This window comes from Chamaea fasciata, unplaced genomic scaffold (assembly GCF_029207755.1).
Source record: "Chamaea fasciata isolate MVZ Bird 193981 ecotype frontalis unplaced genomic scaffold, bChaFas1.0.hap1 SCAF_9, whole genome shotgun sequence".
In the NCBI taxonomy this organism is placed as follows: Eukaryota; Metazoa; Chordata; class Aves; order Passeriformes; family Sylviidae; genus Chamaea; species Chamaea fasciata.
The window spans coordinates 21,727,448-21,745,381 of record NW_027094094.1 but is presented as its reverse complement, the minus strand read 5'-3'; the positions used below and the strand labels follow the sequence as shown (position 1 = coordinate 21,745,381).

Sequence of the window (17,934 nt, the reverse complement as noted above, 5' to 3'; positions counted from 1 at the left end):
GAATGAAATTCTGTTTTGTTAGAGTTCTGTAGGCAAAACTGATTCTGCTGCCCTCAGATAAAGAACAGTATTATTTGTTTTGAATTTGTTGCTGGGAGCAACAATATTCCAAGCTGTGGCAAAGGAAGACTGCATTGCATGGGAAGAAGTTTTTTCCCTTTTCTCTCAGACTGTGAAATAGAAGTGGAAGTCTAGGGTGTGGGGCGATTTGAGGAACCTAGCAGAAAAACTCATTTGCTCACTTACCTTTTCACCACTTCACTGACCAGCCTTTTACCCACCCCAGGTCATTCCAATTTCCTGGGACCTGATTTTGTAGGACTTTGTGCTACCGTACAAGTGCGTATACTGTAAGCCTGGCTTCTGATACCTCTGGTTGAGTTGGTGAAGAGTATGTGGTCTGCTACCCAACCCACTCTCCACTACACCATCTCTCCTCAACAATTTTCCTCCATCCAGCCCTTTCCTCCAAACCTACGCAGCAGTAATAAGGTATTTTAAATGCAAATATCAAAGAAAGATGATGAGACAGACCACTACATACATTAATTGTGCTAATGATATTTCTATTTAGCTTTCAAGATATTTTTGGAAGAGGGGTCCAAAAATACATGAGATTCTGGGATGACTACTTTCTGGTGTATTGCTTCTGTCCCATGACTTAAGTTTTGCAACCTACCTTTCAGTTTAAGGTAAGCTTTTCAAATTCAGATAATCTTTTTGATTTATCATCAAGGCTCCTATGCCTTGTCATTTGTTATTCACTAAGAGAAACTTTGTCTCAAATTGAAAGTTTACATGATATGGTGTCCTTCAAAAGTAGCAATTTCTTTTTATTAGAAAATATTATCTATTTTTTAATAATTTATTAGGCCTGTCATGGAGTATGGAGCTTGGAAGCTAGTTTGCATCTCTAGTTATGCTAATACAGCTCATCTGACTGTTAAACTATTGATTTATCATTTTTATCCTTCCCTCTTCCTTTTTTTCTCTGTTGGAATCACCTCCATCTCCAAATATCACTAGGAATTGATGGACATAAGTTTTCCCATGCTTACTTGGACATGTTTCAAATAACTTCTGAATAAATTAAATTCCCCACACACGAAGTCCCATTGCTTAAGAAATCTCAGTGTACTGCTGGAAACAATCCTAGCTGCACGGGAAGATGAAACTGATTATTTAATAGAAGTTTTCCAACCCTCCCAGTTTTTTACCCTGTGGGCACAATGCTTTGAACTGGACAGCTTCAGAAGTGTAATGAAATTTCTCCTACTTCTATCAAGGCTAAATCTAGCTCTTCAACAAAAGCAGTTTGTTGCTCATGAGCAGTACCTTTGCCCTTTAAAGGCTAGTCAGAATGTTTTTTCAAACAAGGCTTCAAGAGGCAGTGGAAGGAATACAGGATTGGAATAAACCAAACAGTAGTGTTCCCAAATGGAGCCTTTTTTTTTTTTCTACACCATATTCAAGCAGAATTCACTATGATGTAAGTGGCAGGTTTACTTGGTTGAGACAAACTGACTGGCATATGCATGGAAACGAACAACCTCCACTTGCAATATTTAAGGGTGACTTTTCACCACAAAGACAGCTTAGAAGGCAGGTTTATCACTTGACACACATAAAAAGGAAGGTTTTATGGACAATTCTGTAAGAACAAACACTCAATAATGAGTTAGTTAGTAAATAATAATGATAACAGCATCAGACTGGTGACTGCCATCAATGAGTAACAAGTTTACACTCTTTGTGTCTTGATTATTAGATTTTCTGGGCTCATCAGAAATTGAGTGTAGCTTTGTTCACTACATATATCTTCATATTGCAATCAATATAATGGCACACTTTTCATAGATATCAGACTTTAATATTAATTTGCTCTTATTTATACATCACAGAAAGACACAGAACATCTTCACTTCTATGATAAAGCCTTCATTCAAAATAAAGTATGGTTATATCATCACTGGGGTTAAGATGATTTTATGTTTACTACTCAAAAGATTAATGGGTCACTCGAGCATTTACATTCTCATACATTTTTATGACAGTGCTATGAAGTAAATTTGATGTATGTTCAGAAGAGAATGATAGGTTTAAATGTCTAACAGCTGCTCTTTTGAATTTCAGCAATGTTTTAAGTGTTGCTACCATTTAGCACTTCCACTGCTCACTGCAATTTACTGTTTGCCTGCATTAGTTATTTGTGTTTGCACAGGAAGACAAAGGAAAAGAATTAGGTATAGCGTAGAAACAGTTTTACTTCCTTTAAGCCACCTGAATCTAATCAATCTTATGGCAAGCACTGCTCAAGAAAAAAACAACACTTTTCAGAGTGTTTATTGAAAGACTTCACTGAAAAAGCATCTTAGGCTGCATGCACAAATACACACCCTTTCCTGGATGTAGTTTGAAGCTTGTTCCACATTTTGAAATGCATTTAGTGGCCTCTATATCACAAAACCAGTTTTGATGAGTAAATAGCCCAGAGGGGGGCTGATTTCAGCAAAACAGTCCATTGAAATTGCATGAAGCTGGGAGTGGCAGTAGCAGCAGGAAGTTCTGGTCTTTTAGCTCCAATCAACTGAAACGGCTTCAAATGCTGCTGCAGTCCTTTCCTATGTGACACATACAACACAAAATGCAATGCACTGGGTACACTTCACTTAAGACAAGACTGTTTAACACAGCAGGGAAACATGGTTCTCTAATCACCCCCTACTATGTACCACAGCCAACACAGGGGCAATTAAATAAGAAAGATCAGAACATCACTACAGGGAAGAACAAGCTGTGTCAGGGGACAGGGCAGTCATCATTAGGGACCACACAGACCTGCTTCCACTTGCTTTTGTGACTCCATATATAGCATCAGTTGTTTCATGAGTACCTGTAGACTACAGCAGGCCCCCAGCAAATACAGGAGGAGTGGATAGAGCAGGCAGCTGGGGATGCTGTACAAAACCTTTCTCTAGCCCACTCGGTACTGCATACAAAGATTCAGTTCTATGATGAAGCTACATGTGTGACCACACATTCTCACTTGTGCCCATTTTGAAGACGGCTTAGTTCACCCCTGAGTCAGAGTTTCACAACTGCCTCATTATGTGAGCAAGCAAAAGACAACTGAACGCTGAATTCCAAAAGCAGCCAATAAATCTTTCAGAAGCCTAATTTTATTTTAGGAATGGTGCCTCAGGCAAGACTTGTGTGGCTTAGAAAGGGGAAATGTTTAAAACATTTGGAAAAGTTCTGTAAACCTGGTTTAGCCAGTTTTTGCTCTGTGTTACTCTATTCTGAAGAGACTTAAAGCTTAATGGCTCCATCAAGTTGGGAAATAGAAAGAACACTCTGCCACTTATAGGAGACACAGGCTCTTGTTAAGTATAAGGTTATCATTGCAACACACTTATTTCATAGTCAACATTGTGACTGCTTGGAGGGATATAACACGGAATTTAGTCAAAGGAGGACTCTAAGAGAATTCTAAAATTACAAGGCAGAGTTCATCACCCATGCTACCATAACTTTCTGGTCATGCAGAACAGAAAACACAATCCTGGTAAATACCAACTCTGCACCTTGCTGTGTTGGTTCTAACCTTCCTAAGGAGGTTTTCACTGTTCCAAGCCACATTACTCAACCCAATGACATCCTCCAGTCTAAGAACAGTCTGCAGAAAAGCAAACATAACAATTAGCTTTAGTCCCTGGCACCTCATAGCACCTCTAATCCCTCAGTACCTGGTCCACCATTAGACATCCACGACAAGAATCCTGTGACTCCTGCAGAGACAATCTGTGACTACCTATTATGTCTCAGTGAAAGGCACTTTGCCATGTGGGAAGTAAAGTGGAAAATTACTTACTAACTCTGCAGCAAGGCTTGACATTTTGGAGATGCAAGACTTCAAGGAGAAAGAGTGAAAAATAAAACCTAAGTGAATATTTTTATAATATGGAAACTAAAGGAGGGTGGAGTGGATAGTTAATCATTCTGAGTGATGCGCATCTCAGAAGACTCTCTGTACAAGAACATTAGCAGCCATCCAAAAATCTATGAAAATTGAAGAACAAAAGGAGAAAATGCCTTGCGAGGTTTTAGATGCTTCAGAGGAGTGAGGGCCAGCTGACCCAAGGGTGCAGAGCGAAGTAACACAAAAGAACTGCCCGTTATGATCTAGATGCTGGCTAAGTAAAGCTTTGAAATAATTCACAGCGTAGCGGAAAATGAAAAAAGATGCAGAAAAAGTCTATCCATCCAAGATAAAATGACTTCTTAAGACATTTTAAGTAAAGCATACAAAAATTTGATTATTCAAATTATTGATAACTTTGCCTAAATTCATTGTCCCTTGTTTCCTTGTGCTTGGGGCTTCTGCTGTACACAGTGAGGCTCATACTGGTTTTCCACTTGTCTCATCATCATATATTGATGAAGGATTTTTAAAGCATTTATTCAGACTCAAGATGTTTCAGCAGAAATACAAATTTTTAAGTTATTTCGGATATGGCATTATAAGAAATAACTCGCTCCAACAGAAAAACTTAGGCAATCAACTACCCTGAGTTTGTAAAAATGCTCATATCAAACTTCTTCCCACAAATATCTTCCAGAAGAGATTAATTTACATAATGAATTATTAAATAGTTATAAATTAGGTTGACATTAGGTTGCATTAATATGTGAATTTGGAACAAAAAACTCTCAATATCATTTTTGAACAATTTCATTTCCAGGATCAGATTTAGAATTTTTTTTTACTTAAACACTTATTATGCAGGCAACTGTCCCTGAAAATAATTTTTAAAATATATTAAAAACCCTAATCACAAATTTATATTATTTCTATTCAGTAAATCAGAAACAGCCTCTCATTATTATAATGATATTGTTTAGCATTATTTTCTCCTGTACATAGATTAGTTGCACAATTTCTCCAAACATGCTTCATTATGACTAATAAAAAACACAGATAAATAAGTGTAGATACACAAATTAGGAAAGATATAATGCTATTAATGTTATTTTAATTTATACTCCCAAGAAAACTTACAGCAAGGTATAAATTTACTTGCTAAAGAAAATAAATGAAAAGATAATTAAACTCTAATTAAAATTACACTCTGATGTACAGATGCAAGGATGAGCAATTCCAGCTAGAGCATCATTAACCATGTACACTAACATTTGTTTGTACTTATAGCTAGGCATGAATTTATTTAAAAAACCCTCAAGACCTCATTTCAGGATCCAAACACATGCTTAGTGCCCCCTAAAGATGGTGTGTTTAAGTTGCTCAGTAGCAGCAGATTACCCACATGCTTAAGAGCAAGCCCAAATGAGTGCTTTTCTGAATTCAAGTCAAAATGTGACTCAGTCACAGACTTAATCTGTGCCTCTGTGCTGCATGAGGGGCAGAGTGGGGATATGTGGAAGCAGAGTATCTTTCATACTATTGTATCAGAGGTGTGAATTGTGTCAGTCCTTGAACTCCTAGGGCAGAAGTGGGAGGGTTTAGCTCTAGAAGGCGGACAGACACTGCAAGAGCATGCCTCACCCACTGCTTGACAGCCAGCACAACTAGACTGATAGATATGCACTTAAAAGCAAAGGTGGGGTCAAGATGTAAAGCACAGCACACTGAGATCACAGTGTCAGCACTCTCCATGCAAATTATGTAGTGCTTGTCACCGATACCTTGCCATGCACAGCTGCAATTCTTTGTGTGCTTCTTTGCAAGAGCACACCACAGCTAATACTGCAAGACAATTGCCTATGCAAAACAAATATGCAAAGTGAATGCATATTTGCTTACACATAAAGATCAAAAGCACAGTGTCATGCCATTTTTTGAGCCATGTAATGAATCACTGAAGAGCCACGAGTAGAGGGTAGAAGCCCTCCTTCAAATGCGTTTAGATACACCCCTACCACAGTCTCCCTCACCTACTTGATCTGAAGTTGAGTAAGTAGGGATTGTACACCTTCTCTTTGAGGTCTTCAGACATTGCAGATGGTCCTTATATCCTACAGCACCCTAGCAAAACAGCCCACTTGAGGCTCTTCTCTCTCCCTTCATTACCCCAAGCATGTTTTTTCATTTCGATGTTTCAGAGTACCCTGATGTTTGCCTTAAAGACAACTGACAGATCAGTTAAGAGACTGCAAATACTTGCCTCTTTAAGCACAGAGAAGAAGGGAGCGAGTAAACATGTACCCACTTTGTGGGGTTGAAAAGGTATTTCCAAAAGACATGAAATGAAATTCACCGATTTCTACATCCAACACAATCTCTTGATGACTCTAGAGTAGCTGGAATGAATCATCTAAGATGTAAGGATGCTGCAGCTTTGTTCTAAATTGCTCTGAAGTTTGTGCCACACTTTTCAACTGCAAACAAAGTGGATCTAAAACCCGCAAGTCAGAACGATTTGGTTTTACATTTGCTTCCCTGGGCTGATATGATGCAAAGATACTGATCAGTCTAGAATTACTCACTGATTTTTATATGCTTCTGACTAGTCTTTATAGAATTAAAAGCCTAAGACATTTAATTTAGTTACAATGAGTTCTTTGTTGTCAGCAGCTATTTATATACTTATGTTTTCACCATTATCTACACAAAACATTTTCAATCACTAGAACAGGCAGCATTCATTTTGGCTTTTGGCCTCCTATTTCTCATACCTCACTGATTATTCTGACCTGCCTTTAGACTAGCAGCACCATACTTCCATATTTTTCACTTTGGGAAAGGTCTCTCCTTTGGAGCCTATTGAAGAAACATCATGGGACAAAATACAAAACACTCCAGACTCAAGACTTTAGCATTCACACTGTGGTCAGCATTAAAGACTGGATTATATAGCTAGAAAATTGACAAACAAAGAGACATCTCTGAAGGCCTTGAATTCATTCTTACAGAGAAGAAAAAGCTGTCATAGTCTTTCTAAAAGGCCTCCCAGGAAAGGAATATTTATGGAAGCTTCTAGAAAAAGCATTTTAAAATGTTACTGTACTTCCATTGAAATTAATGATACAAAAACCTGTTGACCTCAGGAACATGACTTCAATGTCTGTAAATAAAACATAACTGTAGGAAGCCATACAACATAACTGATGCCATTTTTCCTTTAATCTAATGGAATTAATCTGTCCACATTGTGTTTGAAGGAAACTCTTCTGCAGTTTATTCTTCCCACTGTACAATATTTTTTTTAATTTCTAGTCCTCTCAATAATCAAAATGTTCTTGAGTCTGCCTAAATATTTGTTTCATGCAAGAAAGAATTGAGCACCAACAATTCTGCCTTATCTTCTCCTCCCACGTTAAGGTTATTCTGACTTACAAAGCTAGTTCATCAACGATTACAACAGCAGAACGTTGTTCTGAGGACACATGCTGTGAAATACAAATAAAAAGAAGGTTAAGGCAGACACACAGGATACAGAGCAGATGCATCAAACGCAAAAAGAGGATGGCTCTGGTGGGAAAAGGTTCTCCAAAAGGTGCCAGAGCTCTTTGGCCCTTTAGAGACTCTGGGCCACTGGTCTGGCCCCTGGTCTCCACACGTTGTACTTATTTTGCTGAGTTCACTCCAACAGCGTACCTGGCTGTAAAAGAAAAGCTCAGGCAGTCCCAGGGTAGACCCAGTGGTGAAGAGGGGGAAAGGGCAAGACAGGCTGTAATCAGCAAAGCTGGGCTTCACCCAGAGGGCTGGGGACAGCACTGTCAAGGCGCCTGCACCATCCTGTGTTTGCAAGAGGGGACAGTGGCTCAGAGCACTTTGAAAGCCATGGATTTTCTGACCTCTCTTAGGAAGCAGATGGAGCTTAAACCTTTGTTTTAATTCTCATCCCTGACAGATGAAAGTGTTTTCTGCTAGTTGCCTTAAAGAAAAGCAAAAAGAAATGAAGGCAGACACAAGCTTTTTTAGCATTATTTGTTAATATTTTTTGGCAGCTGTACATATACCACTCTCTTGCTGAGACCATAATCGAAGCCTAATGTGGCTCCCAAGGAATGCTGTGGCAGTATTCCCACCGACTGCTCTGCAAGCAGATTTGGGGCCTTTGTTTGGTCAAAGCTGTTCCAGATGGAGTCCAGAGGATTCCCACCCGGCCTTCCAGTTGTAAAGAATGACTCTGCCTTTCTCTTCCAACAGGAGTTCTCTGGCTCCAGGTACATTTGACGTGTTGGGATCAATGGTGGAAACGACCCACTACCATTGTGGATGATGACCTCTTGGGAGGAAAGGGCAATGCCACTTTTTATTACCTGCATACCCGTCTAATCAATGTTAAGGTGGTTATATTCAGTATAAACCAGTTTAATGTTGGTTATATTGAAAGGGTTTCTGTTGATCACAGGAATGTGGCTGCTCCTAGGATAGAAATATAACTGTAGTACACCAATGGAACAGATTTTTGAAGGATGTGAACATGTAAATCCTGGTACTGGTGTACCTATCCACATGAAACCATACCAGGAGTATAATGCAGGAAAAATGTAAGGTACCTCAGAAGGAAAACTTACAATCAAAAAAGGGAAAATTCTTTCGCTCTTCTGGGAGCTTTAATGGTGAAAAATTGCTTAGAAACTTATATTTGCATCACACTTCATAAAGTACTAACATTTCCTGTCATTATTAGTGAGCTATTAGCCTGGCAGTAATTTTTGTGATGAGCTGAAGTGGGGCTAGTTGTCAGATGACAGATGTGCAGAAACAGCAAGCTCCCTGGTACTTTTTATTTCAAAACTCACTGGTCACTTCTGAAAATTTAGGCTGCTATTATCATAATGTATTACTTTGAAACAAAAGTCTCCCTCCCTTGACTTTGTTAGTAACTCCTTGCTGATCGATGGCTCTAGTTTTATAAGCAAACTGATGCTTGTTAATGCAAGTAAAACTTACGAGCAAAGACTGCAAATTTAGGCCAGTAGAAAAATAACCACCCAAGTTACCACAATACTCAGCTTGAAATTTTGGTCCAAAGCATTTGAATTAACAATACCATAAAGCATTGCCAAGCTCTCAATTCAGATGAGAAGATTCACCAAATCATGCATTGAAATTTTTCAAATCCATACTTATTCAGGAACTTCCGGGATAAGAAGCTAAACTTTGTCCTCCCTTATGTTATGAGGCTGAGTCTGTGCAGGCCCAAAGCCAAGCACCCTGATTATTATTCTAGTGAGAAACACAGTGACACCTGTGAAGAGTCCATTGCCACAAGGCACCTGCATGCCTAGATGGAAGATTTCTTGATGGGCTGCTGGTATAGGACATTGATACCTTTGGTACACACTGCAGTGACCTATTTAAGAATTTGCTCATAAATCCAGGTGTGCTAGTTCTGATCAGTTTAGGCTTAGAAACCTGACAAACTTCAAACACACAGCGACACCTAAACACTGCTAATGTGTTCTAAGAGCAGTTATGCTACAATGCTAAATTTCATTATGGCATGCACTGAGGAACAGCCCAAGCAAATTATTTAGGCATTCCTGTAACACATCTTGTGCATAGAATCAAAAATCTGAGAAAAACAGGAGTTCTGACCATTTATGTGGAGAAGAAAGCAAAACAATCAACAGACTTCACTTTCTTTTGAATAATTGTAGATGTACCTGTTTGAAGAGGTGCTTCATTGGCTCAGTTACTTTACAAGACTAGGAAATACATATGAGCTTACAAAAGCTAACAGACAGCAGAGGTTGTGCAAGGGGAAGAACTTTTTTTTTCTACATTCACTCATATTCACTGAAATAGGCTTGTTTGCTTGTTTCTTAGTATCTTGGGAGCAATAATTAAAAACAAACCAAACAATATTTTCTTGTAAGGTTCTGAAGCAAATAGCCTTCCTTTGACTTCACCAGACACTCAACCAGGCTTTGAGTAAAGTTGGTGATTGCCTCCAAGTGACACAGCAGTGACCCAGACTTTGCAACCAAGAAGTAGAAATAACTGTAATGCCTTATGGGCTTCCAAAACCTGTCCAACAGCTTTGCCTTGGTTAGCACACATTTCAATCTGATGAAAGATGGGCAAGGAGCAGAAAAAGCACACATAAGGTATGTGATACTTTGTGTTCAGGAGGCAAATTTGTATGACATTTTCTCCCTTCCGTTTTCTCGGTGAGTGAGTGAAAGCTTGCACATGTTTGTCAGACTGGCCCTCCATTAAATGTCTCTTCATGGAAATAAGGGGATATTTATGCACAGTGACTAATGAATGGATGCATTCCAGCATCTGCTATTGTGTATTTCCTGTAAAGTCATTTATTATTCTATCTAACAAACACAGTGTTCTTGGGTTGATGCTTAAGATTAATGAGGCATTTACTCCTATTCAAGAAACAAGTTCAGAAGATGCATTTTCTCCCATTCAGCTGTGCTGATAGTTTAATTAATGCCATTAATACATATAAGTCACCAAGAACTGCTTTATGGTAACACTGAGGAAAGTTGGCAATGCAAGGAAATTTCAGAGGTAAAGCTACAATATAACACTTCCCTTTGTTTCCAGGTAGTACAGGATTCTCCAGACAGCGGGTGATCTTACAGACTACATGAGTAACAAAACCTCAAGATGTAATGAGCTGAGGTAATGACAGAATATCAGTCTTAACTCTCTGCTTGTGTGGGCTTAGCTAAATCCTTAATGTGATTTCACAACAAATTTATTTTTATGTAGATGGCATGTCATATTCCTCTTCCCAGTATTAGAAACAGAAAGAAAGAAAATGCCTTCTTATTGAAATGTTAGAGTTGATACTCTAGACCATAACCAGTGCTATGCTCTATGATTTAAAGATATATTAGAGGAATTTTTCAAAGTATGTACAGTTTCACTGATATGACAGGAGGAATTTAATGGCTCTTTCAGTGCTTGTACCATTTTTTTGCTCAAGTTTCTGCATGGTGCCTCTTTCTGCACCATTAGGGATGCCTAATTGTCAGGCCAACTTAGGCCAGCACAGAAAGCCTGGTGCAAACTGGAATGTCACTGGGTTCACATTTCAGAAAGAGAGAACTGGAAAGCAAGGAGTGAACATGGGAATATGCACATTTAAAAGAGGGGATAGAAAATAAAAATACAAGGAAAAGGTTGTATTAACAGGGCTTCACAACCCTAGTCCCAGAAGAAAACAACACAAAGGAATACCACTCAGGCATCAAAACACAGGCCTTCTCACAATGAAGTCTTATCTAGAGCTAAATTTTTGACTGTAGACTCATGACTGGGTTAATCTCCCTGTTGTCACCCAAAGTGATTGTCTCATGACCCCCGCAGGTGCAGAGATTATGCACAGGAAGCACCTTGAAGACATCATTCTTACTGAAATAGAACAGCAGTGCAAGGACCAAATCTACCAGTGATTCTGAGAAGTAAATGCAATAACATACAGCCATATTACAGCTACAGACAGCTGCTTGCTGAGCTTCTAGAGTCAGAGTGCTGGTTTAATTTGTTTGAGCCTCCTAATACAACTTTTCTTTCCACATTTTCAGGTTTTATCTCAAGAACTGGTAACAAGAAAAGAAACTTGGACAAAAACTTTGGACAAAATTCCAAACCAAACAGCCTTTCAACATCATTTTAACTCTCCAAATGGAGACATAAGCAAATCAAAGCACTACTCAGAAGAGCACTAGATCTTGGTGTGCCCAGGCAGTGCTGAGCAGTGCTTTGTCACCATACAGCTTTGCTGCTTGAGCTAACACCTTCTAAAAAGCCACTCCCAGTCTGCAGTGGACAACTCCAGCCACAGGGATGGATGTTGTGTTTGGTATAGTGCCTGGTAGAACAAAGAACTGCTGGAGAGTTGTACAGACAAAAGCCCATTACTTGCTCTGACTGTTACTCCAATTGCTTAAGTAAATCAGCAAAGTCCATATAGCTCAACAGGATAAAAAAAAGAGGCCATGAGGGAGACATTCAGGTCTTCAAGAATATTTCTAAAACCCATCCTTCAACAAGACAGTTTTGCTCATAGTGAAAATTCAATGACTAACAAAAGAACACTGTATGAATGTATTTGTTACTTGTAAAAACACCTTCTCTTCCCAGCTGTCCCAGCTAGAGGCTCTGAAATGGCCATAATACTGTAGTAAACATCTGAGCCTGAAACAGTGATGCTATCAACAGGTGCAAGGACATGCTATTGGACAACTAGTCAGTAAGACCTGCTGGACAGGCATCAGGCATACAGACACCACCCAACCCTTATTGTGAGAGTAATACAGATAGAATTGCACATCTTCTGCCCAGAGAATAAAATATAACACACAGTCTAATTCTCAGCATCATTAAAGACAACAAAACTATTATTTAAATGTACTTCTCCAAGTTGTTTGTAAGGAGTTTGATCAACAGCCTCAAGAAATGTAATATTTTTTTCATGCAAGGGTTTCCTAGTGCTTAGCCTGCAGCTGTTAGCATTGGATTTCAAGACACACTGTACTAAACTGTATTAGGCATGTGAAAGGACTTTCATTCCTCATTAGCTGCGCATAAGAAAGGATTGTAACTTTTAAAAAGAGCTAAGCAGCTTTGTAAAAAACTTGAATTTTCCTCTAACAAAAATCATACTTGTTAAAACTTTTTTTTTATTCCCAGCTGAACTATGCTTCAACTCAAAGCAAATAAAGTCATCAGTTGACTCTATTCTATTAGAGGACAGCATTTAGAGAGGGAGAGGGGAGGAAAAAAGAAATAAAAAAGAGTCCAATAGGTCTTTGAACAGTGGTCCCTTGTCTGTCACATCAAGACATGGCTTCTACTTCACACACTATTGACCATGAAAAGCAATCTTGCGACTTTTGAAGCCCCATCACAAAAAAAAAAAAAAAAAGAGTGCGAGAGAAAACTTTTCTTGAAATGTCAAGGATGGGGGGCTGACTGCTCTCATCTCCTATGATTAATGACTTGTGGCCTTCTTGTGTAGAGGCTGCTAATTAGCTTCAGACTGATTAGGGCTGCAGAATGCAAAATTCAGCTTGATAAACCTGGACAGCCTCCATTCCCCACCTTAAACAAGCCGGGTGCAGGAACTCTGGCATCCAGTTCTGTGGTAAAAACACACTCATTGGAACTAATGTAATTCCAAAAGACTCTGGGCTTCACCTTCTAGAAACTGTTTTCCTGTATAATTAATTTTCAGTCCTGTCCTAGTTACCTGCTTTTTTATCTAAATACTTGCTTCACACTTTGAGTAAGCAGACATCATAAACTAAAAAATCTTCTTTAACAGTATTTAAAATTTAGTTAAAAAGCAAAACAAATTAGCATAAACTTCCATTATCCCCTTATTAACAAATGAGAGCAAGTTCATTATAATGCTTCTAAAAAGTTCCACATGGCCTTCTTGGATGTTCTTTATAAATGCATTTAAAAAGACAGAAGAAAAGTGGCAGTCCCTAAATTGTTATTGCCTTACATTCTGACCCCCTGCTTTACTAGAATACATGCTGAACCCTTTATTTGGTAATGATCGCTTGCCATGGCTATAGAGGTAGAAGTCTAGTACACAGGGAGTTTCAGTCCCTTCTGCCATGACCCCCCTCCTTCTCTCCTCTCAGTCTTGGATTAATTCTGCTTGTTAAATTGATCTTCACATGGAAAAGCATTACATTCCAGTAACACAGGAAGGTTGCAAATACGCCAGATTTTTAACACTAACCTCATCAAATTGATGCACTACAACATAAGGCTGATTAGCTTAATAGCCTGATTACTCGTCCTCTGGGCACTAGCAACCAAATTTAGAAACTTTAGCAGCTCATACAACAAAGTAATATGAGCTTATTTTTTCAGATACCTACAGTTCCAAGAGGGAAGGGGGAAAAAATAGTGTTTCTAGGGTAGTACCAAAGAGGGAAAGTTTCCTGGTTTGGGTGGGATGGATTGAAATACTAATAATTTTCTCTCTACTGAATAACATCTAGATAAGAACACCATGTAAATATCTGTGCACAAAGATAAATTAACCAAATTATCATAGCTGAATTAATTTTAATTTCACATATATACAAGTCTGAATGCCTTCAACACATTAGCTGCTTGAATTCAAGAGGCTTCCTTTCATGCTCTGGATTTCTCAGAGCATCGTTCACTCGTTCCACCCATTACTCACTTGCATTGCTCTACACCCACAGGGCACCTGTCACACCAGGTACTGCATGTTATGAAGTGAAAAGACAGTCATGCTTCAAAAGAGAAAGTTCCAGTATTGCAAAAATACTTCCACATGAGTAGGCAGCAGGCCTTGCCAAGGGGAGAGTTTGCAGGGGTAGTGCTAAATTTATGAAAGGCAACAGGTGGCCACTGGAAATAGAAATTTAAGGGACCATGAGATGACTGCAATTGACAATGCAGGGAGAGGGCATCATCCACAGCCTCTTTCAGGTCCCCAGCAGGAAGCCTAAGTTTATGCCTAACTTGAAGCACTCAAGCAATCTCTTTGAAGCCAGTAGTAACCAGATTTTTAAGTACTTGTGTGTCTATGCATTTGTTTTCACTGTAATTATGCAGCATATACACTGTATGGTGTAAACACTAACAGACCAACCTCAGCATTCTTAAGGTAGCACAGTTCCTCCAGAATCAATATATTGCTCAAGACCTGGGATTTAACTTACTGTTTAGGCATTTTTCTACACCTGGGATTTAACTTACTGTTTAGGCATTTTTCTACGCCTTACCCTGTTTCTTTTTTGCCTTGTTTTGCTTTCAGCAAGGCTCTTTGTAATGTCATAACTCACAATCTTTCTAGTCAGACTTTGTTTATAAAACCTCCATTGTTCCAGAACAATGGAGTTGTGACCTGTTCGAAGGCAGGACTGCAATCAGGGCCCTCTCCGTACTTTCTCAGGGTGCACTTTGTGACAAAGTGAATAGACCACACAACCCTATTGATGTCAGCCAGGAGGGGGAAAATAGGCTCCCTCAATAAATCTCAACATAAATCTTCTTGCCCTATCTCACCATCTGTATGAATTCACCTAGGGCACAAAAATAATAAGCAGAACAAGTATCCCCAAGCCTAAAAGATTGAAATACTGCTTGCAGACCAAAACAGATTTGTTTCATACTTAGGGCAGTTTTGGGGAATTCACAGGCATAGAAAGCAACAGGTGGGAACATAGCTTGGGCCAAGACAAAGTGAATGAGATTGACCCGAGCATCATGAATATGCTTCACTCTTCTGTGTCAGTTCCCTGCTATAAATTTCCTCAGTGACCAGTTTGTGGCTTCTGTTGCTTTCTTATCACCGATGACTTTGGTTTTCTAATTTTGCCTCCAATGTTAGAGAACAATTATCCACACAACACAAGTGCTAGCAGTGAAACAGCCACAGCTTTTTTCCTTATCTGAAAAGGCCACATTCTGCAGTTCTGATTTTGAAGGTCAGGTAAGGGCTGCTTAGAAAAGGTTGAGGATGACCATGTCTCTTTTGAAATATATTTCTAGTCATTTGTCAGTGGCACTCACCCTCATTCAGCCTTACATATTTTTTGTACATATGTTAAGAACAAAAAGTAAAATAGTCACAGAAATTACTGCAGAAAAGAGAAGCAAAGAGTAGAGTTTTCCTTAACTTCAGTGGGAAAAGCCTTCCCGTGTTGCCTAGGTGTATTCCAGGCAGTTAAAACATGTGCATTCAATACAAATTTTCATTATCAGTCATGAAAGAAGAAAACAAAAAAAGCCAGAACAAGCACCAAAACAAGCAAACAAATGGAGCCTCCAACTTAATTGCATAAGTGTTTGTGGGAAAACTGAAAGCACTTCATAGCAGTGCTACCTTTTTGTCCAGTGTCAATACAGCTTCTAGGACAGCAGGGTTCCAGATTGTGACCAAGTCTTTTAAACAGTCCTGCATTGAGCAACAACAGTGTAAAGACAGCTAAGGCCAAGCTATTTCTATTATTTATGTTTTCAAGCATTCACTTCATTTTGACAGCAATAAAATCATTCTATAATATCTTCCATCTGAGCAGAGCATATCAAAGTGCCTTGCAACAAATTACTGGTTACAATGTGTAAAAGAAATTTAATTGTTATAATGGATGGCAAAAGATCTCAGTCAAGTCCTGCTAGAGGGAAAATACTACTGTAAATTCATCAGGACTAAAAGCATGACAACAACTGATTTTATGAAATTATATTTCTGCTGAATCAAGACATATTTATCATATATAAATTTATATAGCAAATTCCAGGACACTTTTTATGTTGCTGGTTAGAAAACACTTCAACTAAATGGTACCTGATGTTCAGGTACCATTAGTAAAATTGCCCGCTTATTGGTAATGCAAGCTATCATACCAGATCAACATTTGTAGATCCATATCTACTGACCTGGTCATACCTACACAATGACTAACCACTCTGAATGAAAAAACTAAGTGGGGGGAAACACCCCTGTGAAGGAAACACTCACCTCGGATGTTCTCCATAGAAAAGAAGGAGAGCAATCAAACTGAGTTCCTTATGTGAGAGACACATGAAAGGGACCAGCCTAGGGGTGAAGTAGAGCAAGGGAATCCACTGCTGTTTCTCCAGGACTTGTAAAGATAAAAAGGAGTTGTCCACAGAGCGCCTTCCATGAGGAATTCATTCATTTCTCTGTGTTGAAAATACAAGGAAAAAAATGAGCAAAATAAAACGAGCTCAGTTACAACATCCCTCCCCTCACTCCCTCCAGATACGCAAACCTATTTAGAACATCCACAATCTATTCATTTAGTAGCACTGAAATTATTAAAAATGTGTAAAAATTTAACTACTTCTAGTAAAGCTAGAACAACTATGCTTTGCTCTAGCATAAAGCATTTTACAAGGTACTATAAAGCAACCCTACCATGCACAGACAATGCCTTCACTCCTGCGTAATATGCAAAATACTTTGTTAATCCACCTCACTGCTTTTATAGGCTGATGATTGGTTCAACAGCTGAGTATCGGCACCAAATCAATTCAGGTGTCCTCTTTAATGCCTTCATTCACTGTGGCCACAGTGCTGATAGCCTGAGCACTGAAGGGATGGTAACACCCAGCTGCCACTACTCCTACCAGCAGAGGACCTGTAGGAAGGCAGTAGGGACAACAGGAGTTCAGGGGATGCTGTGGTACCTTAGAAGAAGGTGGGGTGGGGCCAGGGGTACCGCTACCGAGGCACCTCCATTTCTACTGAGATACTGCACACGGAGTAAAGTGTGCCAATTGAGAAGTGAAAATGCTTATATCTGTGTTAGAGTTTGTGTGTCCCAAGCACAACACATCAGTCAGGTAACTAAGGAATTTGAAGTAACAACCTGAGAGATCAGAGTGTAGAAGTGCTAGAGGGGGCTTGAGGGAAAAGAACTAGAGGACAGATTTAAGGATATGAAGACCTGTAATGACAAGTCAAAAAAAAAATACATTCAGGTTACGCATCTATTTAACAGATTAAGATACCTGAAAATAGACTGTCTGAACACTTTGTAATAAGTCTAATTATTGGGCATCCATAAGACTGTAGTAGGGCAAACCAAGTTAGCATCAGAAATAATTATAGGTCCAACAGTGAGACCATCACAATCTACAGACACTCTTGAGGCAATAATCATATAATGCTTTGGGTTGAAAGTCACCTTTAAGGTCTTTCAGTTCTAAATCCTCTACTGTGGACAGGAATAGCTTCCACTAGACCAGGCTGCTCAGAGCCCCATCCAACCTCACCTTGAACACTCCCAGGGCTGGGGCATCCACAACTTCTCTGGGCAACCTGTTCTAGATACTATGTGTTTTAGACAAATTGTGTGTACGGGCAGCAAGCTTTTGAGCATACAATCTTTTGTTTGATGGCATGAAGGACATAAAAAACAGCTACATGGGCAAACCTGGCCTCTTGGCATTTTGGATATGATGCATAAAATTTT

At 39.1% G+C, this 17,934-nt stretch overlaps 1 long non-coding RNA gene across 2 annotated transcripts; it reads right to left on the bottom strand.

Annotated features, from left to right (window-relative positions):
• Positions 1-1,867: 1,867 nt before the first annotated feature.
• On the bottom strand, positions 1,868-16,901 carry LOC136294066 (uncharacterized). 2 transcript variants are annotated; one of them, XR_010722297.1, is made up of 4 exons: positions 16,875-16,901; positions 16,455-16,639; positions 15,816-15,887; positions 1,868-2,621 (listed from the first exon to the last, which is right to left on the bottom strand). It is a non-coding gene; the product is annotated as an uncharacterized lncRNA (long non-coding RNA). The 2 variants fall into 2 exon arrangements; XR_010722296.1 differs by lacking the exon at positions 15,816-15,887.
• Between the last annotated feature and the right edge of the window lie 1,033 nt (positions 16,902-17,934).